This window comes from Neovison vison, chromosome 3 (assembly GCF_020171115.1).
Source record: "Neovison vison isolate M4711 chromosome 3, ASM_NN_V1, whole genome shotgun sequence".
NCBI classification, from domain to species: domain Eukaryota; kingdom Metazoa; phylum Chordata; class Mammalia; order Carnivora; family Mustelidae; genus Neogale; species Neogale vison.
This window is the reverse complement of record NC_058093.1, coordinates 55,978,394-56,002,075: the sequence shown is the minus strand read 5'-3', so window position 1 is coordinate 56,002,075 and position 23,682 is coordinate 55,978,394. Positions and strand designations below refer to the sequence as shown.

Below are 23,682 nucleotides of genomic sequence, written 5' to 3'. Positions count from 1 at the left end.
CTTCAGCCACCATTTCTCTTCATTGCCAAAACCTCTTGGGTAGTGAACTCCCTGCCCAGCCCTATGTGTCAGCCCTGTTACAAAGAACTGAATTGCTCCTTAGGCTTCAGGCAGTAGAGAGGACAAGGAGAGCCTTCATAACTGTGTGAAGACATTTCAGACCTCAGCCAGAGCTTCTACAGCATAGTGATTTTTATCTAGGGTTCCAGCTATCTGAGGAACTGTGAATCAAGGTAGCAAGGTCACAGATCAAGCTGGTTTGGGGGAGATTACAATGAGAAATCAAGGAGGAAGCGCTGGTCCAGCCTGCCCCATCATACAGAACCCCTGGCAATCAATCCAGAGGCAGATGTTTCAGCCAGATTGCTCTCATAGTCAGAAAGTAGTTAGAATTTTCATGTTTTTACAAATAATCATTGAAATAGTTTCAGAAGTCATAACATTCATAAATATAAATTATAAAACACACACACATACACACACACATACACAATTCATATACATGCTTTGTATATACATATATTTATGAACCCTAGCCATTCTTCCATGTGATTTACTTTAAACTATTACAATATCCAAAAATATACTATCCAATAAATGCAATTATTATAAATAATTCCTATTGTGTCTACTACAACAAAATATGAAATATGTAAATAAGGAAGTCATTAACTTGCCTGGGGAACACAATTGAGTCTCACTGAACTGCTAATTTAATGTTTAATGCTAATCAACTAAACATCTAACACATTTTATTCATGTAAATGATTAAGTTTAAAATATTTTGCACATATTTCCAATATTTTCTTCAGTTTTTCCTCTGCTTCTATCTCCATTTGCAAATTCACTGAAAATATGGGTAATAAGAGATTGCTAATCAAATGTGAATTGTGTCCATGTGTTTTATTGTCTTTGTATGAATTACCCTTATAAGGCTGGCCTGTTTTCCTCATTTAGACTTGCTCATCATCATCTGTTGTGACCAGTAAAGTTTATAGTTGTAAGAGGTAGGGAGGTACTTTTTCTTCCTCTATGTTTAAATTGTTTCATTGTTTGTAGATTCAAAACAGTCTCTTTAAGACTTTTTACTTAAAAAAACAAAGACTTTTTACTTTTTAAAAACCAACAATTTTAAAATTCTTTTAGTTTTAAAAAACATTTATTTATTTATTTATGTATTTGAGACAGAGTGAGCGAGAGAGAGAGAACATGAGTGGGGAGTAGAGGGGAAGAACAGAGGAAGAAGGAGAAGCAGACCCCACGGAGCAGAGATCCCGACTCAAGGCTTGACCCTGGGATCATGGCCTGAGCCAAAGGCAGACACTTGACCAACTGAGCCACCCTGATGCCCCAAAATTCTTTTAATTTTTTTAATATTGAAAACTTGATATGGTTCAAAAATTAAAATGATGCCAGAATGTATGCGTGGAGAAATCCAACCATTATTCCATTTGGGGTCCCATGTTCCTCTTGCCTCATACATAATCATTTTTAGTAGTTTTTTAATCTTTTCTGTGTTCCTTAATAAATACGCAAGAAAACCCAAATATGGGTTCGTGTTTTTCTTGTAGTCTTTCAAAAACAGGCAAAATTTAAAAACTCTTCCTATAATGCCCCTTTTTTCAATTTTTAAAAAATGTATTTATTTATTTTCTCTAAGAAGGAAAGTTACATTATATATTGCTTACTCAGAATATTTATATTAATTAATTAAAATTTAAGAATTAAATTAAAAAAATTATTTATGGGACCCCTGGGTGGCTCAGTAGGTTGAGGCCTCTGCCTTTGGCTCGGATCGTGATCCCGGGGTCCTGGGATCGAGCCCTGCGTTGGGCTCTCTGCTCAGTAGGGAGCCTGCTTCCTTTTCTCTTTCTGCCTGCCTCTCTGCCTACTTATGATCTCTGTCTGTCATATAAATAGATAAAGTCTTCAAACAAAAAAACACAAAAACAAATTTTATTTATTGTTTTAAGTAAACTCTAGCCCTTCCCCCGACATGGGACTTGGACTCATGACCCTGAGATCAAGCATCCCATGCTCTACTGATGGAACCTGTCCAGTGTCCCCAAAATATTGATATATCTTATACTACTAGCTTGTCAAATCAAATTATTAAATTTGAAAACACCTCACACATCTTTTTCTTTTTTCTTTTTTTTTATTGAAGCATAGTCGACACAGTGTTACAGCATAGTGACTCGACAGCTCATTCCAAGGATAGCTACACTCTATCACCATCCAACACTATTACAAAACCAGACTATATTCTCCATGCTGTACCTTTTATTCCCATGACTTATTCATTCCATAACTGGAAGCCCGTGTCTTCTGTTCACTTCACCCATTTTTCCCATTCCCATTCCCCAGCAGCCATCATATATTTATAGGTCTGTTTCTGCTTTAGGTTGGTTATGCAATTTTTAAAAGATTGTATTTTCCTTTTTAAAGTAATATCTACATCCAGTGTGGGGCTCAAACTCAACCCTGAGATCAAGAGTCAAATATTCTGCTAACTGAGCCAGTCAGGTATCCCTGTTTTGTTTTTTAGATGCCACATATAAGTGAAATTATGTGGTATTTGTCTTTCTCACTCTGACTTATTTCACTTAGCGTAATACTCTCTGGGTCCATCCATATTGTTGCAAATGGCAAGATCTCATCATTTTTATATGGTTGAGTAATATTCCTGTGTGTATCATATATATATGTGTGTATGTATACACACACACACACACACACACACACACACATATATATATATAATCTGCTTTTATCCATTCATCTGTTGATAGACACTTGGGATTCTTCCATATCTTGGCTATTGTAAATAATGCTGCAATAGGCATAGATGTGCATATATCTTTATGAATTAGTGTTTCCATTTCCTTTGTGTAAAAACTCAGTAGTGGAATTCCTGCATCATGTGGTACTTCTAGTTTTAATTTTTTTAAGAACCTCCATATTGTTTTCTACAGTAGATGTTCCAGTTTACATTCCCACCAACAACACATGAGAGTTCTTTTTTCTCTATATCCTCGCCAACATTTGTTGCTTCTTGCCAATTTGATGTTAGCCATTCTAACTGGTGTAAGATGATAACTGATCGTGGTTTTGATTTGCATTTCCCTAATAATGAGTGATGTTGAGCATCTTTTCACATGTCTGTTGGCCATCTGGATGTCTTCTTTGGAAAAATGTCTATTCAGGTGCTCTGCCCATTTTTAAAAATTGGATTATTAGTTCTTTTGGTGCTATGTTGTAAAAGTTCTCTACACATTTTGCATATTCACCCCTTATTGGATATATCATTTGCAAATATCTTCTCCTATTCAGTAGATCACTGATGGTTTCTTTGCTGTGCAAAATCCTTTTATTTTAGGGTAGTCCCAGTAGTTTATTTTTGCTTTTGTTTCCCTTGCTTCAGGAGACATCTAGAAAAATATTGCTAAGGCTGATGTCAAGGAAATTACTACCTGTGTTCTCTTCTAGGATTTTCATGGGTTCAAGCCTCACATTTAGGTCTTTTTTTTTTTAAAGATTTTATTTATTTATTTGACAGAGATCACAAGTAGGCAGAGAGGCAGGCAGAGAAAGAGAGAGAGGGAAGCAGGCTCCCTGCTGATGTGGGGCTCGATCCCAGGACCCTCGGATCATGACCTGAGCCGAAGGCAGAGGCTTTAACCCACTGAGCCACCCAGGCACCCCTCGCATTTAGGTCTTTAATCCATTTTGAGTTTATTTTTGTGCATGGTATAAGAAAGTGGTCCAGTTTCATTCTTTTGTATGTAGTTGTGTAGTTTTCCCAACACTTTTTATTGAAAAGGCTGTCTTTCCCCCATTATATGTTCTTGCCTCTTTTGTCATAAATTAACTGATTATATAAGCATGGGTTTACTTCTGGGCTTTCTATTGTGTTCCATTGATCTGTGTGTCTGTTTTTGTGGCAGGGCCGTACTGTTTTGATTACTACAGCTTTGTAGTATATCTTGAAATCTGGGATTGTGATACTTCCAGTTTTGTTCTTCTTTCTCAAGATTGCTTTGGCTATTCAGGGTCTTTTGGTGGTTCCAACAAATTCCCATAACAAATTCCCTTTTAATATTGCTACTAATTTGTTTGTCAGTTGGTAATTCACCTTTTCTTTGCAAAGAGGGCTAATGAAATCCTCTATATACACATTCACAAGCTCTCCATAAAGTTATCAAAATTAATGAGATGATTTTAGGTAAACATCTATTGATTGCACTCCTATAAATTTCTGAATGGATTAGCTAATTTGCTATAAGCACAATGTTTGAGTTAAGGATGTCAGAGAGGAAGCTGGTCCTCTCTAGTGACTGGAATGTTTTGGTGCACTATCCAGATTACAGCCTTCCTGGCCTGATTATTTGGATTATTGCTGTGCTATTTCTTCCCTAATTTAAACATTAGTTCAATTTTTAGCATAAAAGCTATGCCAAAAACACCACATGGGAAGATATATATGGACCTAAGGAATGGTTAAGAATGTTTTATGATAAATGCAAATGTTAAAAACCCTTAATTTCAAAGTGTTGTGTAAAGTGGTGTTGCAAAAAAGCTTGACCTGTTTAAATTAGAATGCTAGAAAACATTTTGATACTGACAGTAGTCTCTGGTATCATACCACCAGTTGATTACAAAACTTGAAATTTTAATTTTTATTCATTTTTTATTAAGTTTTTCATTTTATTTCCAGTATTGTTAACATGCAGTGTTATATTAGTTTCAGACATACAATATATTGACTCTATAGTTCCGTACATCACTCGGTGTCCATCACAACAAGTATACTCCTTAATCCCCTTCACCTCTTTCACCCATCTCTCCACCCACCTCCCCTCCGCTAACTACCAGTTATCCTCTATAGTTTAGTCTGTTTCTTGGTTTCTGTCTCTCTCTTTCTTTTTTTCTTCTTTGCTTGTTTTGTTTCTTGAATTCCAGATCAGTGAAATTGTACAGAATTTGTCTTTCTCTGACTTATTTTGCTTAGTATTATATTCTCTAGCTTCATCCATTTTGTTGCACAAAACTGGAAATTTTTCATTAATCTGAGTCTTTCCTTTGCATAGCTAGGTAGTTAGGCATTTTCCTTTACTAATGCAATTTTATATTTCACGTGTCTCATCACTAAAATCTTGCTCCTAGTCTATAGTTACAGTATTCTATGCTACTAAACTGTGCTGTACAATGATTAGATTGACTTTCTATCCCTGCCACCATATGGCTAATAGAGCTCCCTTTCAATCTCAAAAGTGTCTTGGCTTGAATGAGAAATTATATGATCAGCCTATGAGATTTCTCAACTCTAATAATGGCTAACCTTTAATGGACATCTGCTGTACACCAGGCACTGTGCTAAACTCTTCACATATGATTTCATTTGTAACTGCATATAGTGTAACTTCCAATAGGCAACTAGTATTATGATACTTATGTTACAAAACACAGTGGAAGCTAAGAGGTTAACTAATTTACTCAAGTTCATGCAACTAATAACCCAGGAATTAGGACTTGAATTCATCCATCCAGTAACTATTTGATATTAAGAGTGTTTTTAGGGTTAGCCTGTGGCCACCAGTGTGCAAGTTAGTTTGGCAGCTTGAATTGCTGGGGCTTAAATTTATTCAGGCCATTCATCGGATAAATAAATAAATTAGTTCTTTTTCTTTTTCTTTTTTAAATAATTGCCAGAGAAAAACAATAATTTTTTTATTTTATTTTTTTTTTTGGACACAGGACCAATAATCTTGGCAGTGTTTTGTTACAATGGATTTTTAAATTTTGTGCTAGATGTCATTTAATTGTTCAATTTGATGGGTGCATTAGGGACAATGGTTCACTCTTCTACCTTAGAAAAGCTGCTCTGTCAGGTTTGTGAACAGCTTATTGTTTAGTTCACATAAAGGTCAGTAGCTCTAAAAATATACACTTTAATGGGTGATGTAATAGATATTTTATATGTGTTGCAGGTGCTTTCCCTCAGTGGTTGAAATGAGTACCTTTGGGCCTTCTGGAGAGAAGATCCATGTATGTGTGGCATGTAAATATGTGTGTCTGTATGTCTATGTGCACATGCACACCTTGTTTGCAAGCCCCATCTTCCCATCTTACAAACCTACATGCTGGATTCTTAAATCCCTATCTTATGAAATATCAACGTCTGCCAATCTATTGTGTATCATTGGATTTCATAGGCATTTCATCTAATTTTGAAAGGCAGACTTTGGGTCAGAAAAAATGAAAAATAGGTTTGTGTTGAGTTTTGTTTGATTAAAAAAAAATTGTATCAATTGATTCAGTTTCATTTGGCAGCCTTACAGGTAACTTCAGCTTCTGCATCTTCAAACTGAGCTCAGCTTTTCCTGGCCTAAGAGACCATTTCTTTCCTTTTGTTTCTTTTCTTAGCTTGATGAAGTGTTAAGATTTGATCATTTCAAAACAGACCATTTAAGAGTGAAAAAACCACATTGTTTAGTTCACTGGACTGGGTGCCTTAGAGACATGATCTATTCTCAGCTCTGGAAAAATCTTTTAAAGCAAAATCACATGACCTGCAAAAAAAAAATTACTCCAGTTTGAGATAATACATTTTACTTTCTAATCATTGTTGAAAGCATAGTATTAACTGGAAAGTCCTTGGCAAACTTACACTATCTAAACAGGCAAGATCCAAATCCTGGCAGAGAATATTCCTTTGAGTTACATTTTCCTACAACTTTTTAAAGTCTCTTCTTGACTGTAATCCTTCATTCCGACAAGAATAATACAAGATTAACCTATCCATTGGGAGGATAAAGATATTTTGGATGAAGTTACTATAAATCCTGTATGGAAATGTTATTACATTGTAATCTCCAATTCCATTGGTCTGGGATGGGTGGTGGTAGGGAAATCGGGTTACTTTGATTTGTACTTGGAACTGTTGGTGACACCCTAGAGAAATTGATCTTCTTAGCTATGCTGGCCCAGTCTTTGACAGGTCTTTTTCTTGGCCTTTCTCTTCCATATTCAACCAAGGCATATCTATCTGCATTCAGACAAACAAACAAATAAATAAACAATAACACAAACTTCCTTAGGCAAATTAAGAAAACTATAAAGGAAAAAACAAACCTGGAAACCACTTGGTGATCAAAATAAAATTTCTGAAGACGGTGCAGCAAGCAGTGCAAAGTAATTGGTTTCAGAAGAATTAAGCTCTAGCAGTCTTCACCATTTACTGATTTTGTGCCTTTAAGCAATTGATTTAATCTCTTCTTCGCTATTCATCTGTAGAATAAGAGGATACTATATCCTATAGCTAGTCTGGAATCAAATGATAAACATGAAAGTACTTTGTACAAGATGGATGTTAGTTGTTGTGTTGGTGATGAAAGTCCTGCCTTGGGGCTGTTAGGTACATTAGGTACACAGCCTAGTTGTTTTTCTCCACTTTGTGGAAGCCCTAAGGAGAAGTAATTTCTGACTGTGTGCCATCACACATGGTGAAATTCGCACCATCTACATGATCTCCCTTCTCTTATAGTCTTGTCTTTGGTTTTCTAGCTGTACTCTCCCACTCCTCCATTGTTCTGCCTCAGTACCTCCTCCCCAGAGAGAAAGGCTTGTCTTCCCTGGGTCAGTACCAACTTGTGGGTACCTCCCTCACCCCTCTGGAGCTTTCTAGCACCATGTCTTTAGAGGTCCTTTTCCCCATTCTGGTTCTGTCTGCTGGATTATTTTATCTAAAACGTTTCTTACAGGGATGGGGATTTTGTGACACATTCTTGCCTTTGCTCACCTGGGCTTGATCATGAGTCTGGCTTGCTGGTGGTCTCACTGCCTTTGAGATTAGAAGCTCTCTTACTTCATCCCATGGCCCATTTCATTGTGCTCTTGCATAGCATTAGACAGAAACTGCTCTTTCCCACTTTTGAAAGCCTCCATGTTCCCTAGGGCTTTCCAAACAATTTCAGTTTTTAGCCTGTGAAAACAGAAGTGTGAATGAAGTAAGCCCAGAAGTGTGTTTATCCTTCTTGACAAACACTAGTATAGTAATTGTCATGGTACTGCTACTAGCAGTAATGGTGAGAGTCACAATAGCAGCTGTCCTCAGCATTGTCCTCAGCATTGTTGTCACTGTGGTAGTTAACATTTTGCCCCTTTTTACAGCCAGGTGTGAGGAAAAGCTCTTCTTATGCATTATATTACTTAAACATCACAATAGTGGGGCGCCTGGGTGGCTCAGTGGGTTAAGGCCTCTGCCTTCAGCTTGGGTCATGGTCCCAGGGTCTTGGGATCGAGCCCTGCGTCGGGCTCTCTGCTCGGTGAGGCGCCTGCTTCCCCTCTCTCTCTGCCTGCCTCTCTGCCTACTTGTGATCTCTGTCTGTCAAGTAAATAAATAAAATATTAAAAAACAACAACAAAAAAAAACATCACAATGGTTCTGTGAGATGAGCCAGTTACTCGTTCTCTTGCACACTTGAAGAAACTGAGGCTCTGAGAGGTAAAGAAACTGGCCCAAGGTCACAAAACTAGTAATCTGGAGAATCAGTATTCAACCCAGATTATCAGGTTTCAGAACCTGAATACCCTACTGCGTACCATGGACTATGCTCATTAGCTCTTGTGGCAGAGGTCACTAACTCAAATGTCCATAGGAACTAGGCCAGAATTGAAAATTAGTGGGGAAAGCGTAAAGTTAGCAAGGAAACAGTGCAAGTTAGATGACTAATGGCAACTGACATTCTTCCCCCATGTTGGGGTGCTACAAAGCATGACAAGGACCGTGGCTAACTGGAGAACATATGTTCTAACTAAAAAAGCTAACTGCTGCTTACTCCAGCAGTTGTTTTCATTAGGGAATAAGCCTTGAAACATGAATTTTTTAGAAGATTTATTTATGTTTTTGAGAGAGAGAGAGAGAGAGAAAAAAAACACACCAGTGGAGGGAGGGGCAGAGGGAGAGAATCTCAAGCAGACTCCCCACTGAGTAGGGAGCCCAATACAGGGCTCGATCCCATGAACCTGACTGAGATCAGGACCTGATCCAAAACCAGAACTCAGATGCTCAACCGACTGAGCCACCCAGGCCTCCTGGAAATATGAATTTTTTTTAAAAATGATGGAAATATAGATTTTATGACATATTTCCTGACTGTTAAATGCTGGCAACTAACTAACTCAGATAAAAAACCTAAACACAACTCTGTGAAGGTTAAAGTAATTATGACTGGGGATCAAATTTGGCCTGGTTTGTAACCTCTCTTAGGAGAAGAATTTTGCAACATTCTAACCATTTCAAAGAGCTATGACATGGTACAATAAGAGATGTTTTGTTCCCCCTTGGGTAGTAGTTAGACTTTCCTTGGCCACTCCATCAACTATTGCTTAACAAAAGACTGGCAACCCCCCAGTTTATCACATTTTGTATAGACACCAAAAGAATAGCACAAAGAACAGTAGATCCTGTTTTTGTGTACCTACTGTGTTCCAACAAACACTTTATATATGCTCTTTTATTCCTTTTACTCCCCAAAGTAATCCTGCATCACAGGTGATGAAAGAGGTCTGGAAATCTCAACAGTAATAGCAACAGCGTTGTGCCCAAGGCATTCCTCCAGCTGGGTACAGTGTGGGTTTGAATCCATTTATACCTTTGTCCAAAGCCCTTCATCTTGCTGCTCAGCTCTTACCTGCTTTTCTAGTGTTATATCCCAAACAGATGAGCATTATGCTGGAACTCAAGCATGCGCAACAGTGTTTCCATGTGATTTTCAGTTTCACTGGGGGTAGTTCCTCAAATCAAAATTATCTTTGCACACTACTGAAGTTCTTCCATTTCACTTTATCATGCACCTTGAAATTCTAGCCTTTAGAGATACTTTTGTGTTAACAAGCATGTTCCTTAGAAGGTCTCTGCTAAAGTAACCATTGTTTCAATCATGTGTTAATGTGAAATTAATTAGAAAATATTCTTCAAACAACTAGCTGAGATCTTGGGATTTTCCTAGGACAACAGGGGAGAAAAAGGGGCTGTTCTCAGGTATGGGTCACTGTTCAGGTGGAGGAACTGCTTGGAGTAACTTGGGATAGGCTCCTAGTCTCAGGGTTAGGCTTCTGGCTGCCCAAGAAGCAGGAAAGCAGAAATGCAAGTTTGTTAGCTACTTCACTTTTTGCCTAGAGCTATCCCTTCAAATAGATGAGACCATATTATTGCTTGGTGGTTTTTATTCCATTACATTTATGCTACAAGAATGCAGCACTTTTATACTCTTGGTGAGCATAGCATAATGTATAGAGAAGTTGAATCACTCTGTTGTATACCTGAAACTAATGTAATATTCTGTGACAACTATACTCAACTAAAATTTAAAAAGAGAGAGAGAGAGAGAGAGAGAGAGAGAGAATGCACCATTTTTGCTTTGATAGATTTTAAACATCTTTTATACTTCTAAAATAAAAAATATAATCTTTAAAAAATTGGGGTTTTGGTTTTTTTGTTGTTGTTGTTATTGTTCAGATTAAGGAACCCAGTGAATAATGAAAGAGAAATCAAAGCTGAAGAAATAATCACGAAATGGCTGTTTCTAAGGGAGAAGATTATGATGGATGTTTTATGTATTATTTGAATTTTTTATAATAAGGTAACTCATTTTAGAAGAAGAACAAACAACAGAATTACATTATTGAAGCATAGTGAAAAAATTCTTAGTTGTCAAGGTGTGGTAAGAATAAGGTGGTCAAGTTTTACTGCTTATGAGCTAAATCTGGAATTATCTTAAACGAGAGGGGCCCTGGTAAGGGTGTAGGACACATGAAAGGGAGCAGCAGAAAAGCTGACTTTCAAAGTTTTTCTCTCTCTTTCTCCCCACTCCTAGAGCCTTATGGAGTGTGGGTTTTCCCAGATCTTTTTTCCTTCTGCAAGCAAAAGTGAGAAGAATTGGAAGAATTCAGGGTGATTCGATGCTAAGAGCTCCCTGACATCTGCTAAGCCTTAGGACTGCTATTTATTAGACAGCTTTGCCCAAAACATCCCCTTAATGTAGAATTTTCTCATGCTTCCTTGCAACACAAATCTCTTTTCTTCTTTATGGCTATCCCAGAATATTTCTATTTTCTTTCCTTTGAGAAACCAGTTATAAAATATAATTCTTTTATTGTGGTTCAAATGCAACCTGGGATCCTCTACTGAATTTCCGAGTTATTTGTTAGTGGCATTTTTTGCTTTGGTTTAACTATAGTATATTGTCTTTCTTCGTAAGTTTGCATTTTCCAAACATAGAATAGTAATATTTTTTCCAGCTTTACTGAGACATAATTGACAAAATTATAAGACATTTAAGGTATGATGTGATAATTTCACATAATAAGAGTGGTGTTTAGGGACACCTAGGTGACTCAGCTGGTTGAGCAGCTGCCTTCAGCTCAGGTCATCATCCCAGCGTCCTGGGATCGAGTCCCACATCGGGCTCCTCGCAGGGAGCCTGCTTCTCCCTCTGACTCTGCCTGCCACTCTGTCTGCCTGTGCTCGCTCTCGCTCGCCCTCTCTCTGACAAATAAATAAATAAAATCTTTAAAAAAAATAAAAAGAGTGGTGTTTAAATGTATACATAGATTAATGAATAGCTAAGTTTTACTTTTTGTAAATAAATTCAAAGCTGGTAGACAGTGATAGGATACAGTTCAATGATAAGGACTTGTTCAGCTATTTGGACCTAGACATCTCTCATTGGTCAATCCCCAGAGTCTCTTAGAGGTTTTGAAGAGTAACAAGGCTACAAAGAGGAGTACCTGGGGCTTGAATTCAGAAAGCTCTTTAGCCATTAATGGCAAAGTGATCATTATATCCTTTAAAATCAAATTTATTATGTAATTATTCCATTTGTCTAACCCACAAATAACTGGTAGAGGAAAGGCTTTTATGGATAACTGTTCTACTCTGTGATATTCCAGGAGATAGGACTGATTTATTTGGTTACCAAGAAAGCAACTCTACAGCTGTGTCTTTTAATATGACATGTTCCTCAGTGATTTCTCTTTAAAAATCTATCCACCTCTGTGATCTGCTCTCTCATCAGCTCATCTATTTAATTTTGGCTGCCCTTTTCTAAATTGAAGCCATCAGTGTTCTTGGCACCAGCAGATTTCTGTCAGCCCTCTTCTCATCCATTATTTCTGTCTATATCTAAGGCTGCCCACTTGGCCCCCTTACCTGTAGGCATGCAGAATTGCTTGCTGGTACTCCTCCAAACATGTCCTGCTCTTTTGCTCCCTGATTTCAAAAGCTGTGTCTTCTGAGGCCTTCTCTCTTCATATACGTGATGAAACCACCTTACTGCTTTTTAGCAGTCACCTTACTTGTCTCCAGCCCTACCTCTGTCCGCCTTGGCCTTCCACCTCAAGCGAAATGAAGCTGTCTGCCCTTTATGCTCCAGTGTCTTGGATGTCAGGATCTTTGTCTCACTCTGCAGGCCAGTGTTCTTCCAGATGGAGGACAAATTGACCCCATGCTGGAAAGTATAGGAAGGCAACATTAATCTTTTTATATTTATTTTAAGTCTAAGGAAATAAAGTTAACTTTTCTTATCTTTAATGCATGGATACATCCTGGTACTTTCACTCAGTTCCCCCATTATACCAAGTTTACTCTAACTCATTTCCTCATATTCAGCATATTTTGAAATGCTATAAATTACTTTCATGTGGTTTTAAGTGAACTTATCGATGTTAACTTGTTTTATTTTTTAAAACAAAACTAACCTTTATAAAATGGGCAAATGCCTTAAGTATATTCCTTCAAAACCCCTGGATTCTTAATGATATTTGTAATGTAGGTACAACAAGTAACAAGAAGCTATCAGAGTGGACTCTTCTGTATGTCTATGAGGACTTCCTAGGCAGCAGTATGGCATGTGGCTGTATACAATAATATGCAGGGGCCCGGCTGTCAGACCTATTAGAAGTAAAAACAGTAACAGTAGCAGCCTGATTGTATTTTGAAGAAGACTTAAATTATGAAGATCATTTATAATACAGATTTACTTTGGGGTGCCTGGGTGCCTTGGTTAGCTAAGTGGCCAGCTTTTGATTTCAGCTCAGGTTGTGAACTCAGGGTCCTGGGGTTGAGCCCAGTATCCTGGCTCTGCACTCAAGATCTGCACTTGAGGATTCTCTTTCCCTCTGCCTCTGCCCCTCCCTCCACTTCTGTTCTCTCTCTCTCTCAAATAATTAAATCTAAGAAAAAAATAAATAGGGGGGTGCCTGGGTGGCTTAGTTGGTTAAGCATCTGCCTTGGGCTCAGGTCATGATGCCAGGGTCCTGGGATTGAGTCCTGTGTCAGACTCCCTGCTTGGTGGGGAGTCTGCTTCTTTTTCTCCCTCTGCCCTCCCCCACTACTCCTACTCTCTTTCTGGCACAGTCTCTCACTCTCTCTCATGAATAAATAAATAAATAAATAAAATCTTTAAAAAGAAAAAAAATTTAAATTAAAAGAATCCATAGATTTACATCAACTATTGCTATGTAGGAACATTATCCTAAGGGTTTATTTTGCCCTGCAATATTAGATGAAAGGAATACAATAACAGTAATAACCTATTATAGTTGTGATAATTTACAAATAGTAAATATCCATTATTGACAGGATATAATAAAAATTTTATTAAGAGTATGGATTAGAAAAGTTGAGAGAACACTATCATGAGCTTAGAGACCAAATGCTCAAAGCTATTAGAGGATAAAGACTGTGTCTTCCTCATCTTTGTAGCTCCAGCACCTGGCACAGTGACTGGAGCATAGTATATGCTCAGAAAATAAGTGAGGAATAAATCAATGGTAGAATCAATGCAGAAAGGTGAATGCTTTGCAGAGAAACCCAAATCTTTTCTTCTATTTTAAGCTGGTACTGGTACAACCTCAATCTAGAGGTGAGAAACCAAGATGAAAAAATCAGATGAGTCAGATGAAGGAAGTAGATTTATGTCTGAGTACATGCAGTGAAATGATGACCCTGTAATGTGAATATGTCTGGTGAGGGCAGCACTTCCTGTCTCATGGGGAAAGAGAGACTGCCAGTCAAAGGAAGGAATTTGGGATCATTCTCCTGTGATTTTATCTTAAAACTGAACCTCATTGCTCAGATTCAAATCCAGGTCTTGCCCTCTCCCACCTTCTTCTTGTGCCTTGTTACTGTAAAGACTTATGGAACTTTGAAATACTCACCTGCATTCCTGAATGATTTTATTTGTCTCTACTATGGTAACAGTCCCCAAAGTATTTTCTGATAAATGATTGCAACTATACTTATATAACCCTGCAAGCCCAGGCTTGTCCTTCAGTATAGTGGCAAAAATCCTTCAAATTCATTTCGTGGTATTACACCAAAAATCTCACCTTAGGACTTAATTGTTTTACTATTTAAGGATTAGTTATCCTTAGAAGATCTTGGTTTGTAATAAAGGAATTCTTTAATCATTTCTATGCATAAGTAATCATTTTAAGTGCTAAGGAAAGTAATGTGGGCTAGCAATTAACATGTTTTCAGAAGTAAAGAAAGATATTTTCTCAATATTTTAAAAGAACAAAATGGTTTCAATAACTAGTATAAAATAAAGCCTCATTACTTTGTGGCAAATGTTTAATTCGTCTCTGTCACCTTGATTAAATGTTCTATGAGATTTTAAGGTAGTTATAAACTGAGCTAGTATGTCTTAAGACTGGTAATATAGGCATTTCACAAATAATATTGATCTTTTAATTAAGTGTTCATGATAAATATAGAATATTCATTTGAGCACTAATATTTTTCATTGCATTATTATGCAAGAGTAGCAACCATCAATAGTGAGGAAAGCTTGCTTTCTGTAATTCATTGCCCATGATCACACCAGGCCATTAGTAAGTACCATGAAAGCAGGGAGCAATATGTCTCTTTTGTCTACTGTAGTGGACCATATGTGTAGTACAATGGCTAGCACTTAACAGAAATCCAATAGATATATGTTGAATGAATAATGCAATATGCGTAGGTTCATCCCTGACACCAACCACACATTATACCCATTTCTGTCTAGAAAAACAAGTCTCAAATAATAGCTTCTAGGGCAGGGAGTTTCAGTTTTGGATCTGCAGAACATTGATGTTCTGTGGAGATGCTGAGGGGTTCTGCAATCAGTAAATTACTTTCTGCCAAACTTTAAATGGCCTGAGAATATTTGTCAGGATTCTTAATTACAATGGAATATAGCTTAAGCAAAACAAAACCAAAAACATTTGCTCAGGAATACAACAAAGATAGAACAAATGAAGCCAACGAAAGGGCAAGATTCAGTGTTTGCCTCAGAAAAACTCACCACCTCCATCTCTCAAGATGTTGGCTTCATATATGCTCACTGCAGACTGGTTTCTATTAGTAGGAAACATAGCTTGTGACGGCTGTTAAGCTTTATGTTTTAGAAGTTTAGTCATGGATAAAGACTGACTTTTCAGGCTTTCTTTGGCCTTAAGTTTAAAATCTTGTAAAAGGAATTTTGTTTACCAAAGAGTTTGGTATTGAAAACGGTCTGAAAAATTTTCGCTCTAAGCAATTAATTTGCAATCCCACTCCTCTTATTCTCCTGATTTTATCCCCATCTGCTTTCCCTCAGCATCATTTTCCTCTTTGTGAACTTGGATGTCCCTGCCTTGTCTTTCCCCTTTCTTTTTTTTTTTTAAAAGATTTTATTTATTTATTTGACAGAGAGAGATCACAAGTAGGCAGAGAGGCAGGCAGAGAGAGAGGAGGAAGCAGGCTCCCTGCCGAGCAGAGAGCCCGATGCGGGACTCGATCCCAGGACCCTGAGATCATGACCTGAGCCGAAGGCAGCGGCTTAACCCACTGAGCCACCCAGGCGCCCTCCCCTTTCTTAACTCTACCCCCTGGCATGTTTGGTTTTGAGATTTCCTCTTCCTCAGGCTTGATATGCCTTTGAGTTCTTCTATCCTCTTATCTTGAGTGACGACTCCCTGCCCAGGGAATCCCCTTCCAGCTTTCTGTCTGGGAGGAACTGAGCATATAATGTGCAAGTTTCAAGAGTACACATACCATAACTGTATTAAATCTTCCTGCTGCTTTTAAAAGGTTTTCATTTAAGGACAAAGGCAGTTATTTTATATCCACTGTACTCCCAAGCAGCATGTAAATAGGGTAGAAGTTCTTAAAATAACTTCTTTTGTAAAGTGGGACACCTTCAATCCTCAGACAACTAGAATTTTCTCTGAAACAAGTACTCAGAAATGACCTTGATTGGTAAAGAGGTACATGCATATTGAAGCATAAGAATGAGCAATACAGTCTTTCCTTTCTGTTCCTGGACAATTAAGGTTCCTTTTTTGTAAGCCATAGCAGAGCCTAACCTCAGTCAATGTTTGCCAGTGACATTATTTGGCTATGACCAAGGAGTTGCCAGCCAGTTTTTAGGGTAGGATATTTCACTTGGACTATTCCACTTAAACTTCTGAACTGAATTCAGAAAATGTGAGAGACTTGTCCTGGAAAAACATTTTAAATCTTGAGAAAATATTACTAATAGAGTCACAGAGCAGAATGAATCTAAGTGAGTAAGGGAGTAATCCTACGGAGTATTCTACACTGATCTCTCTGGTGAAATTGTTTTTAAATGAAAAAAAATGAAGTTGTACATTAATAAGTTTATGAGGATATGGATAAGTGCTTTTGAAACAGTAATGATCTTGCCCATAAGAGAATGTAGGTTGAAAATTGGAGTTGATCTAGGATCAGCTCAATTAAATTTATCATAATCTTCTCATGTTCTGCAGTTGATTAGCATGAATTCCATCATACATAAACTTTCTCTCTCTCTCTTTTTGTTTGTTTCAGGTGATTCTTATTTAGAATAATTGAAAGAAGCCCTGACAATTTAAACTAAAATAAAATTCATTAAAAGGCTATTTAATCTTTGTTTATATTACTTTAAGTTATAGAGAAAATGAAAATGTATTATTCTGCTCTAAGGAGTTATTGTCACACTAGAGATCACCAATATATGCTAGGAGATTTAGAAGTTTCCTATGAGAATTTAACTATTTCATGTTTTTATTTCAAACACAATTTTTAAGGGAAGAAGATAAATATGTAGTCTTTTTGGTGCCTATTTTTGTGCTAATGGATTTATGATATGTAAGTGCCAAGTGATCACCTAAGTGCCAGAGTCTACATTTTAATATATTGTTCATATCAGGATCTAAGAATCACAGAGTCAATGGACACATTTTCTGGTATTTGGGAGTATTCTTATAATATCAATAAATAATATTTTATAATATTTTTTATGCCAGATGCTCTTCTAAGAATTTTTCATATATTATCTGCCATAATCCTCATGACTCTAAGAAGTACCACTGTTATCTTCTTTTTACAGATGGGAAAATGGAGGCACAAAAAAGTTAAGGAACTTGCCAAAGACCTCAGAGTTGAGTTTTGAATCTAATATTCTAGCTCCAGAGCTCACACTCTTGAATAGTATGATATTTTCCCTCCCTAAATGGAAAAATAGGTACTATTCCCTTTCTTTGTCATTGGTCACCTATAATTATGATCACTAAAAAGTAATTACTTTTGTTAATTTAATGATAATAAATTTTAATTTCTTAGAATAAAAGGACTTCAGAAAATGTTGACTGGTCACTATTTTTTTAGAAGAGTTTATTCATTTATTTATTTGAGAGAGAGAGAGAGCAAGTTGGGGGAGGAGCAGAAAGAGGGGGACAAGTAGACTCCATGCTGAGTGCTGAGTTGGAAACCAAAGCAGGGCTTAGTCTCACAACATTGAGATCACGACCTGATCCAAAATCAAGAGTCAGATGCTTAATCAACTAAAGGACCCAGATGTGGCACTCACTGATCCTTATTTTAAGAGTATGACAGCTTATTGGATAAATTAATTTATATAGAAAATATTTTTAGAGTTAGCAATAGCAAACTGTTAAACTATAGTAGGAATAAAGTAGAGATTTCTGTTGAGGTATATTACCTATTTAGGAAGGCAACAGTGTTTTCTCTACACAAGTTCCTCTTCTCTCTCTTCCCTTCCTGAACAATCAGTCCTGAAGCCATTTGAAGGGGCAAAACAAGACTGGTCTCTGCACTAAAGGAGGAGGGAACTGCAGTGGCTCAGGGCATGGCACTGGAGCCCAAAACAGGAAAGGAGGGGATTCATTTGGGAGGGCTGACCAACCAAGATAAGGACTACTACCATGTGGAGGGGCAGCCTCATATAGGTGCCAGAACTCAAGAGTAGCTGCGGGGGGGGGGACCTATGAATGGGGGTGATCTAGTGTAGTGTGTTAGAGCTCAAGTAGGGTGAGTAGAGTGTGAATATATAAATGGAGGGCAGTCTGACTTGAGGTTTTGAAACTCTACCATATGGGCAACCATGTCCATGCAGTGGGCTGCGAAGACAGATGGGGAGTCAAAGTGAGAAAGATGTCTATTTAGAAGATTCTAGTCTGCCATGGAATATTGGTGCTTATATGGTAGTAGTGGGGTACCTGCTCTGGATTGTTGGAACCCAAGTGGGTTGAAGAGGGAGTTGGTGTAGAGAAGGAATGGAATCAGAGATGAGAGATTGGTTATATATAGAGTGTTGATGAAATAAAAATATATAAAGGGTAATGGGGTGCCAGGTATCTCACTATTAGAATAAGTTACAAAAGTAGGAAAGGAAAGAATGAGAATGAACTCCATATTGTTGTATTGCAGTTGGACATATTACTGTACATGGTGTAGTCTCTCTCTCTCTCTCTCTCTATCATCATCATATAAAAAATAATACAGTAATACTAGGGGACTTTAACAACCCCCTCACTGCAATGGACAGTTCACCTAAGCAGATGATCAAGAAGGAAATAAGGGCTTTGAATGACACACTGGACCAAATGGACTTAAAATGTATTCAGAACATTCCATTCCAAAGCAACAGAATACACATTCTTTTCTAGCACACATGGAACATTTTTCAGAATAGATCATATCCTGGGTCACAATCAGGTCTCAACTGGTACCAAAAGACTGGGATCATTCCCTGCATATTTTCAGACCACAATGTTTTGAAAATGGAACTCAGTCACAAGAAGAAAGTTGGAAAGAACTCAAACATGGAGATTAAAGAGCATCCTACTAAAGAAAGAATGGGTCAACCAGGAAATCAAAGAAGAATTTTTTAAAAATCATGGAAACAAATGAAAATGCAAACATTAACTGTTCAAAACCTTTGGGATGCAGCAAAAGCAGTCCTAAGAGAGGACTATATAGCACTACAAAACTTTCTCAAGGAATAAGAAAGGTCTCAAATACACAACCTAACCTTACACCTAAAGGAGCTGGAGAAAGAACAGCAAATAAAGCCTAAACCCAATGTTCAACAAAGTACCAGAAGTCTTAGCCTCAGTAATCAGACAAAAAATGAAATAAAGTTCATCTGAATCGGCAAAGAAGAAGTCAAATTCTCATTCTTTGCAGAAGACATGATACTCTATGTGGAAAACCCAAAAGACCCCCCTCAAATTGCTAGAACTCATATAGCAATTCAGCAAAGTGGCGGGATATAAAATCAATGCACATTAGTGAGATTGAAGAAAGAGAAATTAAGGAGTTAATCCCATTTACAATTGCCTAGATACCTAGAAATAAACATAACCAAGGAGGCATAGGATCTGTACTCAGAAAACTTTAGAACACTCATGAAAGAAGTGGAGGCAGATACAAAGAAATGGAAAACATTCCCTGCTCATGGATCGAAAGAACAAATACTGTTAAAATGTCTATAGCAATCTAGAGCAATCTTTACATTCATTACAATCCCTATCAAAATATCATAAACTTTTTTTTCACAGAGCTGTAACAAATAATCCTAAAATTTGTATGGAACTGGAAAAGACCCCAAATAGCTAAAGGAATGTTCAAAAAGAAAACCAAAGTTGGGGGTATCACAATTCCAGACTCTATTACGTAGCTGTAAACTTGAAGGTACCATGGTACTGGCACAAAAACAGTTATATAGATCAGTGGAATAGAATAGAGAACCTAGAAATAGTCTCTCAACTGTATGGTCAACTAATCTTCGACAAAGTTGTAAAGAATATCCAATGGAAAAAAGTCAGTCTCTTCAACAAATGGTGCTGGGAAAATTGGACAGCCACATGAAGAAGAATGAAAGTGGACGATTTCCTTATACCATACACAAAAATAGACTCAAAATGGATGAATGATGTAAATGGGAAACAGACATCCATTAAAATCCTGGGAGAGAATAGAGGCAACAACCTCTGTGTCCTCAGCTGCAGCAGCTTCTTGCTAGATGCATTGCCAAGGACAAGGGAAACAGAGGCAAAAATGAACTATTAGGACATCAACAAGATAAAAAAAATTTTTTTGCAAAGCAAAGGAAACATTTGACGGAACCAAAAGATAACTGGCAGAATGGGAGAAGATATTTGTAAATGACATATCAGATAAAGGCTAATATCCAAAATCTATAAAGAACTTATCAAACTCAACACCAAAAGAACAAATAATTTAATCAAGAAGTGGGCAGAAGACATGAACAGGCACTTCTCCAAGGAAGACATTCAAATGGCCAATATACTCATTAAAAAATGGTCAACATAATTTGGCATCAGGCAAATACAAATCAAAACCATGATGAGAAGCCACCTCACACTTGTCAGAATGACTAAAATTAACCACTTAGTAAATGACAGATGTTGGCGAGGATGTGGAAAAAGGGGAACCCTCTTACACTATTGATAGGAATACAAGGTGGTGCAGCCACTCTGGAAAACAGTATGGAGGTTCCTCAAAAAGTAAATAGAGCTACCCTATGATCCAGCAATCACACTACCAGATATTTACTCCAATTATACAAATGTAGTGATCTGAAGGGGCACGTGCACCCCAATGTTCATAGAACCAATGTCCACACAGCCAAACTATGGAAAGAGCCCAGATGTTCATTGACAGATGAATGGATAAAGAAGAAGTGGTACATATACACAATGGAATATTACTCAGCTATCAAAAAAAAAAAAAGAAATCTTGCGATTTACAGTGATGTGGATGGAACTGGAGGGTATTATGCTAAGCAAAATAAGTCAGTCGGAGAAAGACAATTATCATATGATCTCACTCATACATGGAATTTAAGAAACAAAACAGAGGGGGGCGCCTGGGTGGCTCAGTGGGTTAAAGCCTCTGCCTTCGGCTCAGGTCGTGATCCCAGGGTTCTGGGATGGAGCCCCACATCAGGCTCAATGCTCAGCGGGGAGCCTGCTCCCCTCCCCGCCTGCCTCTCTGCCAGCCTCTCAGCCCACTTGTGATCTCTCTCTGTGTGTGAAGTAAATAAAATATTAAAAAAAAAAAAAAAAGAAACAAAATAGAGGATCATAGGGGAAGAGAGGAAAATATAAAACAAGAGAAAAAAGAGAGGGAGACAGGCCATAAGAAACTCTTAATCAGGGCGCCTGGGTAGCTCAGTGGGTTGGGCCGCTGCCTTTGGCTCGGGTCATGATCTCAGGGTCCTGGGATCGAGTCCCGCATCGGGCTCTCTGCTCAGCAGGGAGCCTGCTTCCTCCTCTCTCTCTTTGCTTGCCTCTCTGCCTACTTGTGATCTCTCTCTGTCAAATAAATAAATAAATAAATAAATAAAAATTAAAAAAAAAAAAGAAACTCTTAATCATAGGAAACAAACTGAGGGTTGCTGGAGGGAAGAGGAGTGGGGGTAACTGAGTGATATACATTAAGGAGGGCATGTGACGGAATGTGCACTGGGTATCATATAAGACTGATCAATCAACGACTTCTACCTTGGAACTAATAATGTGCTATATGTTAATGAACTGAATTTAAAAATAGATTTATATGTATTTATTAACTTAAAAGTATTTATAAATACTTATTCACTGTAATTTTTATTAATGGAGAAAACCTTTCATCAGTTGAGAGTACAGAAAAGCAACATTTGTATATAAATAACCCTATTTAAAAAAAGTTATTTCAAAGCAAAAGAAAAAAAAAAGAATTGTGTCGTAGAAAGAGGTAGAAGAAATTATCCTCGGTTTTTAGGTCTATGGAAGAATGCTAGTTCTGAACATGGAGTTTAGAGTATCTGTCTTTGGGCTGAGAGAGCAAAGGGAAAAATTGTTTCAATCTGAATTTGTGGTGATATCTGGATGCCCCAGTTAAAAGAGTATCTCCTAATTTGAGAGTAAAAGTCTGAGAGGCTGGAGCTGAAAAAAGCTTAGGAGAAAAAAATTAATCACTTTGCATATGGTTAATTTGCTTTCAGGTTTAGTGAAGCAGCGATGTGTACATAGTAGGTCTTAACCTTGGCTAATCGTTGACATTTTGTAGGGAGCTTTTAAAATACATAAATAAAAAATATACATATATAAATAAAGTGTGTATGTGTGTGTGTGTGTGTGTGTGTGTGTGTGTGTGTGTATAGAGAGAGATATATCTATATCTCTCTCTATATATATTTCAGAAATCACCAGGAATCACTGAAGTGGTAAAAGGGAGAAGAAGCCAGTGGCTTCAAAACCTATTTTTACCATTTCTTAAAAGTATGTCCTTGAACAAGTTATTTAACCTTTCTGAGCCTCAGTTTTCTAACCTATAAAATGGGACTAATAGTAGCTATTTTATAGTATTAAAAGGGTTATAGGTGCTCTCTCAATAAAGGGAAACTTCTGTTCCCCCTTTACCCAGTTAATTAACCAAACATATTTCTTACTCTCAGATGCCCCTAAACAAAAATTATACTCTAGAATCTAAGCTGAGAGTATAATTTAACCAATTTAATATAAAGTGGATTATACATTAGAAATGAGAAGCAAGACCACACTTTTTTTTTTTGCAATTTAAGGCCTTGGTTAAGGCAGCAGAGCAGGGGAGAAGATGCAGAGCCTTGGTCTTCAGGATGCTTCTGTTGCTTTGGCAAATGGGCATGACCAGAGAGGTCGTGCGAGGGAATGTTCTCCCTCTTTTCTTGTTACCTTGTGTTGCCCAAGGACCACTTCCCACTCCCAGAAACATGCCAGGGCTCCCTTAGCAGTTGCCAGAAACCTTATTTGACCTACAGCAATGTGAGCGAGGCTAATACCTATCTTTCCATAACATAGGCCTTTAACTATAACAGCTCAAGAGAGAGAGAAAAGCAGGAATCCATTTGGTGTTTGACTAAAATTGGGTAAGACTAATAAGGGCAATTTTGTAACCTGTAATTCCTTCACTTCTAACATGAGTATGTTCCTTCCTTATTCAATACTTTTCATGTCATGTATTTTTGTGTTTTGTTGTTGTTGTTTTAAGGCTTCATAGTATTCCATTGAAAAACTACACTGTATTATTTAACCAAACCCCTAAAAAAGAGATTTTTAAATTTCTTTTAAAGTATTTATTATTATAAACATACTATAATTAAAATCTTCTTTCCTATATCTTTGTGTGTACCTCTGCTCTAGGATGAATTCCTAGAAGTGAAAATACTAGGGTTTCAATACACATTGCCAAGTGATCTCCAGAAACGTCTTAACAATTTATATTTCTTTGATGTTACACTGAAGTATCATTTTACTACATCTTTGTCATTACTGTATCATTGCTATCTTTTTAAAAGATTTTAT

General features: G+C 37.3%; 1 protein-coding gene across 1 annotated transcript in view; it reads left to right on the top strand.

The window, feature by feature from the left end:
• Positions 1-5,990: 5,990 nt before the first annotated feature.
• CCDC148 (coiled-coil domain containing 148) overlaps positions 5,991-23,682 on the top strand; it is a 205,252-nt gene continuing 187,560 nt past the window's right edge. Inside the window, exon 1 of the mRNA XM_044242110.1 lies at positions 5,991-6,048. The gene's annotated coding sequence lies outside the window, so the exon portion shown is untranslated. The remainder of the gene's footprint in view (positions 6,049-23,682) is intronic.